At 43.0% G+C, this 18,043-nt stretch overlaps 1 long non-coding RNA gene across 1 annotated transcript in view; it reads left to right on the top strand.

Annotated features, from left to right (window-relative positions):
- Nucleotides 1-18,043, top strand: part of LOC139230178 (uncharacterized) — a 51,047-nt gene that overhangs the window by 21,701 nt on the left and 11,303 nt on the right. The gene's annotated exons all lie outside the window — the stretch shown is intronic.

The raw sequence follows: 18,043 nt of genomic DNA, 5'->3' as shown, positions 1-18,043 counted from the left end.
GAGCAATTCAGCGCCAAAAGTGTAACAGAAAGAAAGACTTGCATTTATATGGCGCCTTTCATGACCACCGAACATCCCAAAGTGCTTAACAGCCTTTGAAGTACCTGTTGTAATGTAGGAAACTCGCCAGCCAATTTGCACACAGCCAGGTCCCACCAAAACGCACAGCAAGCTCCCACAAACAGCAATGTGATAATGACCAGATAATCTTTTTTTAGTGATGTTGAGAAAGGGATAAATGTTAGCCAGGACACCAGGGAATAACTCTCCTGCTTTTCTTCAAAATGGTGCCATGGGATTTTTTACTTCCACCTGAGAGAGCAGACTCTCAGGTGGACATAGATCTCGGCCTCGGTTTAGCATCTCATCTCAAAGACAGCACCTGTGACAGTGCAACACTCCCTCAGTACTGCACTGTAGTGTCAGCCTAGATTTTTGTGCTCAAGTCGCTGGAGTGGGAAGAGGCAAGAGTGGAGCCAACTGAGCCACCGCTGACACTTGTTAATGACCTTAACAAGGCAGGCAAGGTGAGAGGAGTCAGCCAAATGTTCCAAGAATGCATTGTACTAAGCATGTCTCCTGTGTGTGTGTGTGTGTGTGTGTGGTCTCTCCTTCCCTTTTCACCTTGTCCTGATCCTTTTTAAATGCCGTTCATCTGTAATACCTTCCAGTTCTGAGGAAGGGTCCAAACCCAAAATGCCAACTTATCTGTTCTCTCCACAGACGCTGACTGACCTGCTGCGTGCTTGCAGCATTTTCCATTTCTGTTTCAGATTTCCAGCTTCTGCTGTATTTTGATTTTTGTTCCTAATGCAGGCCAAACCTAGTTCAAAGCAGCTGTAAATGCCCAGCGTAAAACTGGCCACAGTGGAGCACAAACATATTCCTAGAGGTCTCATCACATGAGCTCCTGCCTCCAACCAACCCTCCCAGTCAAACCGCTGGTTTTATTCCATCTCCAATGCTTCAATAACTAATAAATAAAAGTGTTCAAAGTAAATGGAAAAAAAACACACAATTTTTTTTCATACTTCTATGATTTATTCTCCTGGGATTCTCACAGCAACTTCCAGGAAATTACTCTTTAATTTTTGGAGATTCCAAGACAAAATCTTGGAACCTATTTTCTATGTTTCTATGTTTCATTGAAAGTTGCTAACCCTAGGCGATAGTGATCATAGAATGTTGCAGCACAGAAGGAGGCCATTTAGCTCATATGCCTGTGCCAGCACTTTGAAAGAGCTATCCAGTTAGTCCCACTCCCCTACTGTTTCCTCAAGCCCTGCAGATTCTTCCTTTTCAAGTGTATATACAATTCCCTTTATGTCTGATGTGTGGAGTGGAAAGACCACACTGGTGCAATAGGGGGTGCACTTGTGTAATTCTGACTCAAGCAAATTGTTAGGACAAAGTAGAGGGAAATTTACTCTGCCTTTAGCCTGTGCTACACTTTTTTAGGGAGTACTTAATGTTGTCACTGGGGGCAGATGATAGGAAAATATTCCATTCATTCCCCAGCAAAGACCCTTCATCTTGACAAGGACGAATACCCATTAAAATTTATAATAATGTTGTTAGAACATGGGATTGTTTGACTGTTTTACCACAGTGGTTATTGAAGTAGAGACTGGAATATTATTTAAAAGGGAATTGGAGAAGTATTTGAAAATGAAGTATACAAAGGATATGGGGAAAAAGCAGGGAAATGGGATTACAGTCAATGGTAACTGAAAAACTAGCACCAGCGCACCCTCAATGGGCCAAATGGCCTCCATTTGTCCTGTAATTTCTAATATTCTATAATTTTTGTGAAAAGACAATGCACTTAACTTGAATAATTAACTAAGCAACTAGTTTACAAACATGTAATAATGATGGGCAGGAAAAGACCTACTGGTCCATACAGTTGTACAGCCCACCCACCTGTAATCATCTGGGGAGGAGAGGCAAAAAATCAGGTAAATGCCCAGGGCAATTAAGGGGGGAATAAGCTGGAAATTTCCTCTTCGACCCCTTAGTCCAAGAGATCATATCCTAAATTATGTTACAGGTTACCTACACCTTGCACGAGATGTTCTCCGCCCCAGCCAGAAACAGGTCCAACTCTCACTTGAAGGAATCTAGTGAATTAGCTTTCACTGCACAGGCCAGCAACCTGTCCCAGAGGTCCACTAATGTCTGGAAACTACCTAGCGTCCAACCTAGTCCTGCCCTTACATCATTTCTAAGTGTGATTTCTGATCCTCCCACCGATATAGTTTAAATAATTGGTCAACATAAACGCAATCTACTCCCGTCATTATTTTATAAACCTCGGCCAAATTATTCCTAAATCTGCACATCTCTAAAGTATACAGACCCAACACTTTGAGTCTCTCTGGTTAACTAAGGTGTTTTGAATTGGGAATTAATCTTGTGGCCCTCCTTTACATTCATTCCAAAACCTCAATATCGCCCTCCAAAACCACAGGCTTAACCAAAGTCTTGCAAAAGGACAAAATGGTATACTCTGTTTCGTTGTGAATTGTCCTGTGAATACATCATATATCCCTATTCTCTTTAGCTATAGCTTCATGGGATTGGTCATGAACCTTCAGCGATTAATGAACTAAAAGCACCCAGATCTCTTTCTTTCACCACTGGCTTTAATTCATTTCCCTGTATGGTGTGTGTATGTTTCGCATTTGGCCTGCCCACGTGCATTGCATTACACTGTTCTAAGTTAAACACAGGCCCATTCCCCCAGCACATCTAGATCTGTTTGTAGTAGTTGAGCATCCTCTATAGTGTAACAGTTATTTCACAAACCTGGACAAAAACAAGCCTGGTAAATAGAGAAAAGAATGGAAGAGTAGCAGACTAAACAGTAAAGGGGTGACAGAGGAAAGGTTGGGGTTCTGACAAGGGGGAAAATGTGGCGCTGACAGAGGGGAGCCTGTGGATCTGACTGGAAGGATAGTGGAGGGTTAACAGAGGGGAGAATGAAGGCCTGACAAATGAGTGAATGTAGGTCTGAAAGAAAGATGTGTATAGGACTGGGAGAGAGGTGATTGCATGGTTGGCAACGGGTAAAATAGGGGCCAGGCAGAAGGGAGTGTGCAGGCTAACAGAGAAGAGAGTGTGGACAGGTTGGCAGGAGAGTTTGGGGCTATCAGTACAGGGCAGCAGGGAATAGAGTGCTGCAATAGGATAATCCACCCAATCACAATTACCGCAAAGGCTGAATATGACCAATACAGTATCCCTCCTTATCAGACATTCATTTCTTTGCAAAGGTCCAAGCTCTTCAAGTGACCAGATTGCGGTCAACCAAAGCAGTCAGTACAACAGGACATATGTAACATCAGAGACAGGATAATGAGGGTCATTTGTGTTGAGGGAGCACCTTCAGATCGGCCAGCAATCTATCTCACACCTGTCACCCTTTCTTTCAAAGTCAATTAATTCTAATTATTAGTAATCTAAGCACATGCTATATTTTCCAAGGTAAACTTATAGCCTGTTATAAGGGACCTTCAAAATGGGGGCTTGTCATTTGCTGGGAATTGCCCACACTCAGCCTTTCTACCTTCACAGTATCCGACACATTGGCATCCAGCCACGCCATGTCTCACACCTTCCACCAATTGTGTAAATAGATATTTAGTTGTAGTTGTCGATTACCCCGGCCTATGTTTTTATTATTTTATATTTTTCTCTTTTAAATTCCAATTGTGAAAGGAATGTTGTAATCTGGACTCGTGCTGATTAGTAACTGGACGGGGCCCACCACTTTCACTCCAACCCCTGAATATTTAACATTTAAATCCAGGCCTAAAGGATGAGAGGGACAATATTTTAGCCAGCTTATTTCTAGTCCATTAACCAATTTTCTATGAATGCTTCTTTTTAAATGTTGTTTTTGGTATGTGAAAGGCTGCATTTGTAGCCAAGTTTGCTGATGATACAAAGATGGGTGGGAAAGCAAATTGTGAGGACACAAAAAATCTGCAAAGGGATATAGACAGGCTAAGTGAGTGGGCAAAAATTTGGCAGATGGAATATAATGTGGGAAAATATGAGGTTATCCACTTTAGCAGAAATAATAGAAAAGCAAATTATAATTTAAATTGAGAAAAATTGCAAAGTGCTGTAGTACAAAGAGACCTGGGGGTCCTTGTGCAGGAAACACAAAATGTTAATATGCAGGTACAGCAAGTAATCAGGAAGGCAAATGGAATGTTGGCCTTTATTGTAAGGGGGATAGAGTATAAAAGCAGAGAAGTCCTGCTACAACTGTACAGGGTATTGGTGAGGCCACACCTGGAGTACTACGTATAGTTTTGGTCTCCGTATTTAAGGAAGGATATACTTGCATTGGAGGCTGTTCAGAGAAGGTTCACTAGGTTGATTCTGGAGATGGGGGTTGACTTATGAGGATAGGTTGAGTAGGTTGGACCGATACACATTGGAGTTCAGAAGAATGAGAGGTGATCTTATTGAAACTTATAAGATAATGAGGGGGCTCGATAAGGTGGATGCAGAGAGGATATTTCCACTTCTAGGGGAAATTAAATCTAGGGGACGTAGTCTTAGAATAAGGGGCCGCCCATTTAAAACTGAGATGAGGAGAAATTTCTTCTCTCAGAGGGTTGTAAATCTGTGGAATTCTCTGCCCCAGAGAGCTGTGAAGGCTGGGTTATTGAATATATTTAAGGCAGAGATAGACAGATTTTTGAGCGATAAGGGACTAAAGGGTTATGGGGAGCGGGCAGGGAAGTGGAGCTGAGTCCGTGATCAGATCAGCCATGATCTTATTGAATGGCGGAGCAGGCTCGAGAGGCCAAATGGCCTACTCCTGCTCCTGTTTCTTATGTTCTTATTGCTTATCCCGAGTTGTCTGCAGAAGGTGGTGTTGGGTAGGGAATTTCAGGAAATTAATTCTCCCTCTCCTCCATCAGTTCAAGCTGGAACTTTTCAGAACTCATGCTGACAAAGTCTCCCCCAATGGCTCCTCAACGCTAGCACGCTATCCCATGGCTCCCAACTTCTTACCGTCTGCCATCCATTTCCTTCCCATTGCCATCCAGTTGTCTTTTCAATTGCCATTCATTTCTCCCGTTCACTGCTGTCCATTTCCCTCTTCAATTCCCATCCACTTCCCCTCTTCAATGGCAATCCATTTGCCCCATTCCGTTGCTATCTATTTCCCCCATCCACCTCACTCTAACCTGAGTCTGGCTGCTAATGCACCAGCCAGGATCTGTTGCTTCCGCCTGCACAACACCGAGCACTAACTGCAGGGATTGTGACCTCTGTATACGAAAGTCAGAAACTTCTGTTCTCATGAGGGTTCCTGCTTGTAGTAAGTGGAAGCCCCAAACACTGCCCCAGTGGTGGAGCAGGAGAGACTGGCACATCAACAGCCAGATCCAAGTAGATTAAGATTATTTTTCTCAATATATACAAAAAAACATTATTTACACACACGGCTATTCCTGGAATTTTCATTTAAACTGCAGGCTTCAATTTATTCACTGTCAAGTGGTATAATAAAGTCAGGAGACGAATGTAATTTCTGATATTTAAAACCATAGTCACTGAAGCCACTGTACATGAGCAACATTCTCCACATCCACATAATGATTTAAAACATAGCAAAACCTTCATTTTTAAAAGAATTGTTTGGAAAAAGATGGCTGCTTGCCCACTCTCTTGAGAACCAATATATTGTCGGCGCCCACATCCCTAGTGTTGGTATGAGGGCAATCAAAAAACTGACGGTCATACATTTTTAATACTATCTGTCAAGAAATTATAAAATTAGGCTGCATCCTCGGTGTTTGCTTACTGAATGTTTCTGCATCAGAGGCAGGCAAACAATTTGGGACAGCATAGCATCTTGCCATGGATTCAATGATTTTTTTTTACACTTACCACATGTCGTGTGCTTTGCTGCTCAATTGCCATAATTTGGCATAAAAGTCCCAGAGCCCGTGAAATGCTGGTTGCAGAGCAGATCTGAGCTATAACAGGTCGCGTACCACAACTCATCACCGGCTTGAATCATAGGACATGGAAGGTACAAGTACAGCCCATGAGAAGAAAGACATGATAGACTAGAGAAGCTGGTGTTGTTCTCATTAGAGCAGGAAAGGTTGAGAGGAGATTTGATAGAGGCGTTCAAAGTCATGAGGGGTCTAGACAGAGTAGCTGGAGAGAAATTGTTCCCATTGGCAGAAGGGTCGAGAACCAGAGGACACAGATTTAAGGTGATTGGCAGAAGAACCAAAGGTGACATGAGGAAAAACTTTTTTATGCAGCGAGTGGTTAGGATCTGGAATGCACTGCCTGATAGGGTGGTGGAGGCAGATTCAATTGTGGCTTTCAAAAGGAAATTGGATAAGTACCTGAAGGAAAAAAATTGCAGAGTTACAGGGAACGGGCGGTGGAGTGGGACTAGCTGAAGTGTTCTTGCAGAGAGCAGGCTCGGGCTTAACAGGCTGAATGGTCACCTTCTGTGCTGTAATCATTCTGTGATTCTATTAGCAGAGGTGTAAGTTACACTGAGAAAAGTTAAGGAAAGAGAAGAATTGTATTTTAAAAAAAGCAGACACGATGAGCGCTCCATTAATAAAAGGGAAATACAGCATCTTAGAAGGTGAGACCAAAAGAAAAAAATAAAAGAATATTAAGGAAAACATGAAATGAATGGAGTAAATGAAAAAGCAGAAAAATACTGGGAATTTCCTTGGAGCTGATCCCATTCCTCCATCATAACTTTTCCAGAAGTGTGACAGGAAATACCATTTATGTGCGTAAACTGTATTTGCACCACAATTCTGCTGAGGTTCCGCAGAAATTGCCGGCCAAAGTGAAATAAAGAAGTTTTATCGATGGCTCCGTGCATAAATACATCACATGGTGTGATGCTTAGCCATACAGATCTGGAAGGTCCCAGGTTCAATTCCTGGTCTGTGCAGATCAGAGTAGCAGTTTGAGGGGCTACAACTGGCTTTAAGCACTCCAGTCTAGGGAGGGGGAGAATTAAATCGGGCTTCTTGAATGACTCATTGAATGGCGGTGCAGGCTAGAAGGGCCGAATGGCCTACTCCAGCACCTATTTTCTATGTTTCTATGTTTCTATGTTTCTTGTTTTTGATCACTACACAGTGACCACTGCTGGAAAGTGCAAGCTATAGTCAGCAGGTGAGGAGGGAATCAATCACAGTAGTGGGGCCAGTTGCATAACCCACCAAAACTTACTATTCATGTTCACACATGATGAGTAATTACTTGGGCAATGTGCTGGAGGCCTATCGATGCCCAAGGAACTATCCCCATCATGAAAAAGTGTCATCACTAGGGAAGGACAAAGAACAGGAACAATTAAGAATATTGAACAGAACTTCAGAGACAGCAAGAGCAGAGACTTTGGATGTTGATGGTTAAGAAAGAGAGTGACAGAAAACAGGAGCTATGAGATAAAAAATAAAACAGAAATACATTCACAACTGAGGAAGAACAGAGCTACAGTGGGCCAAACCTTGTCAAGTGCAGTGTTAGTTAGATTTTTCCCTGCACTCTTCAGCTTGAAAATGTTTTGCACCGTAACTTGCTGGAAGTGTGATAACAGACCTTAGTGAACAGCAAGACCAACAGTGTATCTCCTTAACCAATGCAATTTAAGGATTGAAAAAGAAACAGAGGATTGACGGAGAAGGATGGTGAATTAAGAGTCAAATCAGGTACATGAAAGAGAAATAAAGTGAGGGAAAGAAAGATTAGATTAAGAGACGGAGAATAAATAGTCAGCAAAGAATAGTAAGAAAATATAAAAGTTGACATTTTTTAAATCTCTAACAACAATTTACTACATGTAGGAATGAGTCTCAAAAATTTAAATTGTTCCTTTTCTGGGCTGGAGAGATTGATTGGCATTGTATTAACAATTATCACATCATTAAAAGTGTACTTACACTATTAATTATAAGCCCTAACCTGTGGCAAGCTTAATGGGTCAGAGACATGGACCATGTACAGTATACACTTTAAGTCGCTGGAGAAATACCACCAACGATGACTCCGCAAGATCCTACAAATACCCTGGGAGGCACCAACATTAGCGTCTTCGACCAGGCCAACATCCCCAGCATTGAAGCACTAATCACACTTGATCAGCTCCGCTGGGCAGGCCACACAGTTCGCATGCTCGACACGAGACTCCCAAAGCAAGTGCTCTACTCGGAACTCCTTCACGGCAAACAAGCCAAAGGTGGGCAGCAGAAGCCTTACAAGGACACCCTCAAAGCCTCCCCACTGACACCTGGGAGTCCCTGGCCAAAGACCGCCCTAAGTGGAGGAAGTGCATTCAGGAGGGCGCTGAGCACCTTGAGTCTCATCGCTGAAAGCATGCAGAAATCAAGCGCAGGCAGCGAAAAGAGCATGCGGCAAACCAGTCCCGCCCACCCCTTCCCTCAACGACTATCTGTCCCACCTGTGACAGGGACTGTGGTTCTCGTATTGGACTGTTCAGCCACCTAAGAACTCATTTTAAGAGTGGAAGCAAGTCTTCCTCGATTCCGAGGGACTGCCTATGATGATGAATGGGCAATTAATGTACAAATGCAGCAAATTCTTAAAATAACGGGGAAGCTAAGGGTAAGCTGCTAATTATGTGAAGCAAATGGCGGAGTGGCGTAAATCAACCAGCAAGTTCTGGAGATTCGCAACTCATGACATATCTCTTCATTCCCTGAATTGCTGGCCGATTTGCTGATCAATATCGGCATAGGTCATTCACATGCCGTTATTTTTCCAGGAGGGTTTAAGCCAATGCGTGTCAGTAAGAGAGAGGGAAAAACAGTGATTGAGCCTTGATGAAATAAAATACTAAACAACAACACCACCAATTTGTATTTATATAGCGCCTTTAACGTAGTGAAACACCCCAAGGCGCTTCACAGGAATATTATGAGAGAAAAAATTTGACACCGAGCCTCATAAGGGGAAATTAGCGCAGGTGACCAAAAGTTTTACAAAGAGGTATGTTTTAAGGAGCTACTTGAAGGAGGAAAGAAAGGTAGAGAGGCGGAGAGATTTAGGGAGGGAGTTCCAGAGCTTGGGGCTTAGGCAACAGAAGGCATGGCCACCAATGGTTGTGTGATTATAATCAGGGATGCTCAAAAGGGCAGAATTAGAGGAGCGCAGACATCTCGGGGTGTTGTGGGGCTGGAGGAAATTACAGAGATAGGGAGGGGTGAGGTCGTGGAGGGATTTGAAAATAAGGATGAGAATTTTGAAATCAAGGCATTGCTTAACCGGAAACCAATGTAGGTTAGCGAGCACGTGGGTGATGGGTGGGTGGGACCTGGTGTGAGTTAGGACATGGGCAGCCAAGTCAGAAGAAAGTCATAGAAACATAGGAAATAGATGCAGGAGTAGGCCATTCGGCCCTTCGAGCCTGCACCACCATTCAATAAGATCATGGCTGATCATTCCTTCAGTACCCATTTCTTGCTTTCTCTCCATACCCCTTGATCCCCTTAACTGTAAGGGCCATATCTAACTCCCTCTTGAATATATCCAGTGAACTGGCATCAACAACTCTCTGCGGCAGGGAATTCCACAGGTTAACAACTCTCTGAGTGAAGAAGTTTCTCCTCATCTCAGTCCTAAATGGCTTACCCCTTATCCTAAGACTATGTCCCCTGGTTCTGAACTTCCCCAACATCGGGAACATTCTTCCCGCCTCTATCCTATCCAGTTCCGTCAGAATCGTATATGTTTCTATGAGATCCCCTCTCATCCTTCTAAACTCCAGTGAATAAAGGCCCAGTTGATCTAGTCTCTCCTCATATGACAGCCCAGCCATCACTGGAATCAGTCTGGTGAACCTTCGCTGCACTCCCTCAACAGCAAGAACGTCCTTCCTCAGACTAGGAGACCAAAACTGAACACAATATTCCAGGTGAGGCCTCACCAAGGCCCTGTACAGGTGCAGTAAGACCTCCCTGCTCCTATATTCAAATCCCCTAGCTATGAAGGCCAACATACCATTTGCCTTCTTCACCGCCTGCTGTACCTGCATGCCCAGAAGAATTCAGTTTTTGCTGAAGGGAAAAGGGGGAATTTTTTTATATTGGGGGTGCGAAATTTACCTGACGTCAGAGAGCATTTAGCTCAAGAAAGGCAGTGCCAGTTAATAGGTTGCAATGAGGAAATTAGAAGCAAGAAGTTAAGTCTGGTGGAACCTTTTCACCTAAATGATAACAGAGTTGTGAAATGAGTTACCAGGGTAGACCATTGAAGTGGACGGTATAACTGTTCGTGAGTAAATCCGATAGATTTCTGGAGAGAAAAATCACTGAGGAATAGGGTGAGCAGGTGGATAGGTGAGAATGAGATCAATTGAAGGATATCCTCATTGGCAGTAATTATCTTTTTGTGTTCCTAAAATTTCTTATGACCCATTATGTAGAAATTGTACTCCTACAACTTTATTCAGCGAACCAGGAAAAGTGAAGTAAGTATTAAATGCACTAAACTGACTAATTATTTGAATCTGAGAGAATGTTATTTTCTGCTCCATGTTTTTGCCTCAGTCAATTACAACACACAGGCCTGGAGCAGCTCTAACAACTCCCCGTGCTTTTGACGCCATCCAGTTCGAAGCTGACTGAAATTTTGTGTGTCTAGTCAGCTGTGAGAATTTGCCAGTCTTGCAACCTTTGCCCTCAGCTCCCAACAGTAATCAGACCCAAATCCTGTAATACAGAAATTCTGCTACAGACCTTCAGCAGGTTAATTAACACGCTCATCTTTAACATTGTCATCACAAAATAAGCAGATTGCAAACAGAAGAAATAGCTCCGATATCTAACCGGCGTGCATGACTTAGCAATTACTGCAGTTTTCTGCAGCGGTATATTATGACACTGATTCCCTCATAGAATCATAGACTCTTACAGCACAGAAGGAGGCCAGTTGGCCCATTGTGCCCGTGCTGACTCTTTGAAAGAGCTATCCAATTGGCCCCACTCGCCTGCTCTTTTTCCACAGCCCTGCATTTTTTTTCCTTTCAAGTATTTATCCAATTTCTTTTTGAAAGTTATTATTGAATCTGCTTCCACCATCGTTTCCGGCAGTGCATTCCAGATCATAACAACTCGCGGCATAAAAACATAGCTCCTCTTCTTCCCTCTGGTTCTTTTGCCAATTATCTGAAATCTGGTTAATAACCCACCCACCAGTGGAAACGGTTTCTTCCTATTTACTCAATCAAAACCCCACATAATTTAGAACACAAAATTCAAAACTGTAATCCTCACTCTTACATATATTTCTTGTGACGCTGATCAAGGCACAAATCTAATTTGGGAGCAGTGGCATCCTCTGGAAGGCTATAGAAATACAAGTTGGTGTTGTTGTTGTATCAGTTGAAGCATCATGTACAGCCAATTGCCCTTTTGCACACACTCCTTCATTGTATGACATACATTTCCTGAAAGGTGGCAACTGAGGAACAGCTGCTGAGGGGTCCGGACCAAGTTCCTCCTCTGCTGTTAGGGGGATTTCTCAGTGGGGCAAACAGCCATAAAAGAAGATGTTTTCAGAAGAGCCATCCATCCAATTCTCCTTCAAATAACCAAGGAATGCTGCACAACAAAATATATCATGACTACTTCCTAGATAACAGCTACTGACATGTTTAATAATGTTTCTGTGGTCAGATATCACCTGAACATCAATTGAGCGCAAACCATTTCTGTTCATGCAGGGTTGACATGAAGAGCCTGGTGCCCACATAGCAGAAAAGAAGCCTTTCCTGGAGCAATCCAAAACTACTTCTGCTGACTTGTTTTCTTTCCATAGCTTTGCATCTTCCTCTGCTTCAAAAGCTTATCTACTCTTTCCTTATTCACCCTGTCAAAAGCTTTCACAATGTTAAAAACCTCTTGGTCTTCTCCACTCCAGTGGAAATAGTCTCGCTATCTCAAGTTTTGTGGATGCCAACTATGATGCCTCGTACTTGAGGCATCTCGCTACCTCGTGAAAATGCTGAGTGCAGTCTAGCTGATTTTCTCTATCCACGTGAAAATGCTGAAGGTGTTGTCTCCTGCAAGCATAATGTTTGTCACCTGCCTGTTATGTGCTTGTTTGCAATTTGTGTTCTCTCTGAGTTGGACTGCTAACCTCGCGCCAAATTGTGAGTAGTTTTGAATGGAATGGAAGTGGCACACTGAGGGTGATCCTCTGAGATTGAGGCTAAAAGGATCTTTAAACTGCATCTAACCAAAAAAAAATCCCATGACTTATGCACCTGAAGTTGTCATGTGAGTTCTCCCAACCTGCTGCTGTAACTTTCGTGGAAGATTACAAGTTCCCCAGAGAAACGACATGAACAACTCTGTTGGGGAGTTATCCGTGGTGTCCTGGTCAATATTTATCCCTCCACCAACACAACAAAAACAGATTATCTGGTCATTATCTGTTTGTGGAGTGCGCAAGTTGGCTGCCGCATTTCCCACATTATAAGTGACTACACTCCAAAAGTACTTCGTTGGCTGTAAAGCGCTTTGAGACGTCCAGTGGTCCTGAAAGGCGCTATATAAATCCAACTCTTTCTTTTACTATAGGATTTCCACCAATTTTCCTCCAAAGCTTCGACAGGAAAACGCCCAGAAATTTTCCTCATAGTATATTTTATTTTTTAAATAAAACTTGATTGGAGTAATTTGATTGCAAGACTCAAAGGGTTAATTTTATCAGTTCACTGACTGGGCATGGAGTTCATGCCCCTAGAGGACAGTCTGAGAGTTCTTTCCATCAAAATGAATGGATGGAGAATCCTTCTGCATTCAAGCTGCTGATATGCCCTTCTGGTAGTACGAATCCATAAAACCTGCACTCTAATTTCAGAGTACCCATTATCCCACAATCAAAATCATTCACTTGCTTATCCATCTGTACAATATGCAACAGCTTCTCTAATTGGTGTAATTTTATGTTAGCATCTGATACTTACATTTTGAAGGAATGAACAGGCACATAAGTTTACAATGGCAGCAGATGCATTCTGCAAGAACCCCTTGATGATATCAACTGAGAACACCCGCTCAACCTGTTCACATAGGAAATGGGTAGCTTTTGGTTTCTCTGATCCAAATATATTTTTCTGCGGTTTTTACATTAGCTTTTTATTACTATTGAAAAATTTACTTGAAGGACCGAAGCATATAGTTGAGTACACCACTGAGGTTGGACTAAGATAGGCAGGACGAGGTTAATCAGTAAGTAGATGGTTAGGTGACACCGAGCTTGGGTTTTAAGAGGCTGTAAACTGTAGGAGGGAGAAGACACTGAGGATGGATCGACAGCCCTCATGTCCTGGAAAAGAGTAGGTGACTGTTTGAGGAGTCTTGCTTGACCACAGTGAGGGTCCGGGGAGGAGACCAAGCATCTAGTATTTGCAGCACAGGGGAACAATCATGACGTGGACCAAAGCCAAGAGTTTACATTGAAAGTACTTCTGCCTAGAGCTGGTTTCCTGTGTTTGTAAACAGAAATTTAAAGAACTGCTCCTCTTTTAGCTCACACCAGGTATTAATGCAAAAAAGCCAATTTAACAAAATCATTCAAGATAAATATTTGCTAAATGTGTTGCGCTGGCTTTGAACTGGACTCGAGTATAACCCTTCTTTGGAAAATTTGCATCAATACCCGTCTTTTACAACAAAAAAAAGTCAACACAATTAAGAGAACATTACATTAAAGGTCAAATTAAATGTTTAATTAAATAGAGATTTTTTTCAGTCTTCAACGGACATTTCTAACCCTTTTTTCATCGGGAGCTGGTCTCACAAAGGGAGCATGGAGAGGGGAGGATGGGAAGGAAATAAAAAATAAATTTGTCTATAAATCCTGCCTTGAATAGAGTGAACAGAGCCAGGCAGAGCAGTAATACAGATGCCACTTCAAGCAACAAAAGGCGGCCGCTGGCGCCTTAGGTTGTCATTGTTATGCCTTGCTCCCCGGTGACCACTTTAAAGTGTGCGCACTCCTCCCAACATGAGGAGGGCTATTGTTTCCAGGGATAAGCACAAAAGAAGTGGCTTCTGTATGGGCAGGGCACGCAGAAAGGATGGTGCACCTGCTGTCGTCTCTGCCAGCCAGCAGTGGATTGTGGCGGAGTGTGCAAAGGTTGGCGGATGGGAGTTGCGAAGATTATAGTACAAGAAAGAAATGTCCAGAAGGGGGGAATAAAACAGGCCTGAGTAACAGATGTCTATTCCCAAGCTGGGAGCCCTCCCCCACCGCCTCCCCACCTCCGCTCCCCTCAGCTCTGTGCTACGGCTACGTGCAGACTGTTAAATCTGTCACTGGGAGCCAGTCTTCATACTGGGAAGCCAAATCCCTGGTAATTCATTTTACCCACAGCTGGGGATTCAGCTCCCTCGTGCCTGCAGGGTACGAATTCACAATAGAGGGCAACAGAAGTCTCGGGTAATCAGTGTGCACTGAATCACCCACAGTACATCGTGAGTCCATATATTAGACATGTCTTATATCAAACACTATATCCCCCAGAACCCATGCTCTTTTCTCAGTCATTATCTCAAGCCAATTACCCTAATTAAATCAATCCAAATATCTGATGTGCAAAATGCATTAAACATGCCCAAAACAAAATCAAGTTTCCTTTAAAAATGTTTCCTAACAAATAGTGTTGCAAAAGAAGATTAACAATAGACTATTCGAATGAAAGATGGGAATGATTCTCACCCCCAGGACTTGTAGCCTGCTTGATGCTGCACATTCTATCGAGGAACCAATGAGATTTTAATTGCTTTAAGTTTTGAAAATCCCAGATGCTTTTCTTTTTAAATAGTGTTTTTAGTAACCGATTGTTCACTTTCTACTTTTTTCCCTCTTTTCTCCCCTCATCTTCTCAAGACGATGCCTCACACTCTACAAACTCAAGTGGCCCTTCTTTACAAATCGGCCCAGACCACAAATGTTGGCAGGTTATTCCTTCATGGAGGGGTTCAGAACGAAGCCTAATCGATCCCTTACTGTTTAAGAAACTGTCTTTTTTCTGTTTTAACTGAGGCAGCAAATTCTACAGATCCACATCCCTCTGAGAGAAGAAATTTCTCCTCATCTCAGTTTTAAATGGGTGGCCCCTTATTCTAAGATTATGCCCCCTAGTTCTAGTCTCCCCTATCAGTGGAAACACCCTCTCTCCATCCACCTTGTCAAGCCCCCTCATAATCTTATACGTTTTGATAAGATCACCTCTCATTCTTCTGAATTCCAATGAGTAGAGGCCCAACCTACTCAAACTTTTCTCATAAGTCAACCCCCTCATCTCTGGAATCAACCTTGTGAACCTTCTCTGAACTGCCTCCAAAGCAAGTATATCCTTTCGTAAATATGGAAACCAAAACTGCACGCAGTATTCCAGGTGTGGCCTCACCAATACCCTGTACAACTGTAGCAAGACTTCCCTGCTTTTATACTCCATCCCCTTTGCAATAAAGGCCAAGATTCCATTGGCCTTCCTGATCACTTGCTGTACCTGCATACTAACCTTTTGTGTTTCATGCACAAGTACCTCCAGGTCCCGCTGTACTGCAGCACTTTGCAATCTTTCTCCATTTAAATAATAACTTGCTCTTTGATTTTTTTCTGCCAAAGTGCATGACCTCATACTTTCCAACATTATACTCCATCTGCCAAATTTTTGCCCACTCACTTAGCCTGTCTATGTCCTTTTGCAGATTTTGTGTGTCCTCCTCACACATTGCTTTTCCTCCCATTTTTGTATTGTCGGCAAACTTAGCTACGTTACACTCAATCCCTTTCTCCAAGTCATTAATATAGATTGTAAATAGTTGGGGTCCCAGCACTGATCCCTGTGGCACCCCACTGGTTACTGATTGCCAACCCGAGAATGAACCATTTATCCCTACTCTCTGTTTTCTGTTTGTTAGCCAATCCTCTATCCATGCTAATATATTACCCCCAACCCCGTGAACTTTTATCTTATGCAGTAACCTTTTATGTGGCACCTTGTCAAATGCCTTCTGGAAGTCCAAATACAACACATCCACTGGTTCCCCTTTATCCACCCTGTTCGTTACATCCTCAACGAATTCCAGCAAAATGGTCAAACATGACTTCCCCTTTAAAAATCCATGCTGACTCTGCCTGATCAAATATTGCTTTTCCGAATGAACTGCTACTGCTTCTTTAATAATGGACTCCAACATCTTCCAACCATAAATCTTGGGAATACTTGGGAATAAGATCCCTTTTCCCTGTTTGCACACCAGCAAGAAGTTCTTGGGCTGGGTAGGTGAGTGTTCACCCCGGTGAAGATTGGTTCAAATCTTTTTTTTCCCCAGTCATTTATTTCGAAAAAAAGTGAACATCTATTTTTGTGCCCAGTTTGGAAGAACTGGGAGTTCAGATGACACATGCTGGTCAGTTGAAGTAACTGCAGCTTTTCCAACAGGTCTCCAACAAAGTTGATGGTATGATAGGCTAACAGGCAGAGCTGGAGTTCGAACCAGGCAGTCGAACCGAATTGATGATTTTGATGGCTGAAAACTGGGCAGCAAAAGTTAGCTTTTAAATTACTGTTTTTTTAATTTAAAAAGTTCCATTGCAGAATCCGATCCATTTCCATTTGCTTGTCAACGAGTGGAGCCCCATTGGGATGACACATTTCACGTACATGTACGGGGGTTATTGTGGTCACCCCCCGAGCAGAGCTCCGTGCCCCTTCCCGCCCCACCCCACCCCTTCCAGTTGTTGACTGAGCAAAAGTTGGTCATCCTCGTCAGGGAACAATGTGACTCAGATCCAAAGTTGCAGTGACAACTTAAAGACCTGGAGATCCATTTTTTTTTAAGGTGGAGCTCCCAATCCAAATTTGGGATTCAAGAATTGTCACTGAGTTAGCTTGGCTCAGCCAAGGCAACATTTGAGCAGCTACACTGCCCTTGGGCTAGAAATGTGTGTTTGTGTTGGGCGGGGGGTGGTGGATAGCCATGTTTGCCACTCCGGATTGCATGCCTGCTGGAATGTGTGAGTACGTCTGTGCAATTGTCAAGCGAGGATGAATCCGGATTAGCTATGATGCCTCCTATTGCTGAATAGCTCACCCACACTCACTATCAAAGGTTATGTATGAAAAATGGCCACTTAGCTGAGGAACCAAAGGTGTCTGCAGAACTGTACTCAGCACGGGTCACACCTTCAGGGCAGGAAAGCAGAACATTGGGGAGTGAACACAAAGATCGTGACTTTGGGATAGTAGCAAAACAGGGGATAGTAAATCGGCAGTGCGTTTTACATCCCTGCGATTAACTTCAGTGGAAATAAATCAGGAGAGATGTAAAGTGGGCTGTGGATTCACGGTCACCTTTTATACTATCGCACAAAGTCAAAATCTACCCCAGAGAACCATTCTCTTCAAACATTCTATTTGATTTAAGTGTAAAATATGTATATTTATCAACGTAGATATCTGTGGAACGATCATTGAACTTAAATAGCGTCCATTTTCATGGTCTAATATACAAACGTGATTGACCATTCAATCAGACTGTCTGGAATCGCTGGCTCTCAGGATCTGGCAGCAGAAGTTGTATGGCAAGCTGCAGCGAGTTAATATCCAGCGCTGGTGTCAAATGAGGTCGCTGTGAGACTTTACATATTGAGCGTGATGCCTTTGTGCTTAACGTACGACCCCCTGAAAATTCGCGGCCCTTCACATTCTGAATTATCTCACTGACTCCCTCATTCATCATCTGCCAGATGAACGCAGCCCCATAACTCATTTCCATTGTAACACCACATGATGCTGAAATCACTCTCCAGCAGCTCCAAGTCTTTCCATTTGCATCTTTTCCTTGTATTTCAGAGTTGCTCAACTGTGTAGTTATATCCCTATATATCCCTGCAAACCTAAGGCAGGACTAGGGTTGCTGTTCGTTCAATATAGGGCAGGATTCATCAGTTTATGTGTTAGGCCCTTCTGGAAATGTTTATTCAA

The sequence above is a fragment of the Pristiophorus japonicus genome, chromosome 2 (genome assembly GCF_044704955.1).
Source record: "Pristiophorus japonicus isolate sPriJap1 chromosome 2, sPriJap1.hap1, whole genome shotgun sequence".
NCBI classification, from domain to species: Eukaryota; Metazoa; Chordata; class Chondrichthyes; family Pristiophoridae; genus Pristiophorus; species Pristiophorus japonicus.
The sequence above is the reverse complement of the archived record's forward strand: the minus strand, read 5'-3'. Positions and strand labels throughout refer to the sequence as shown.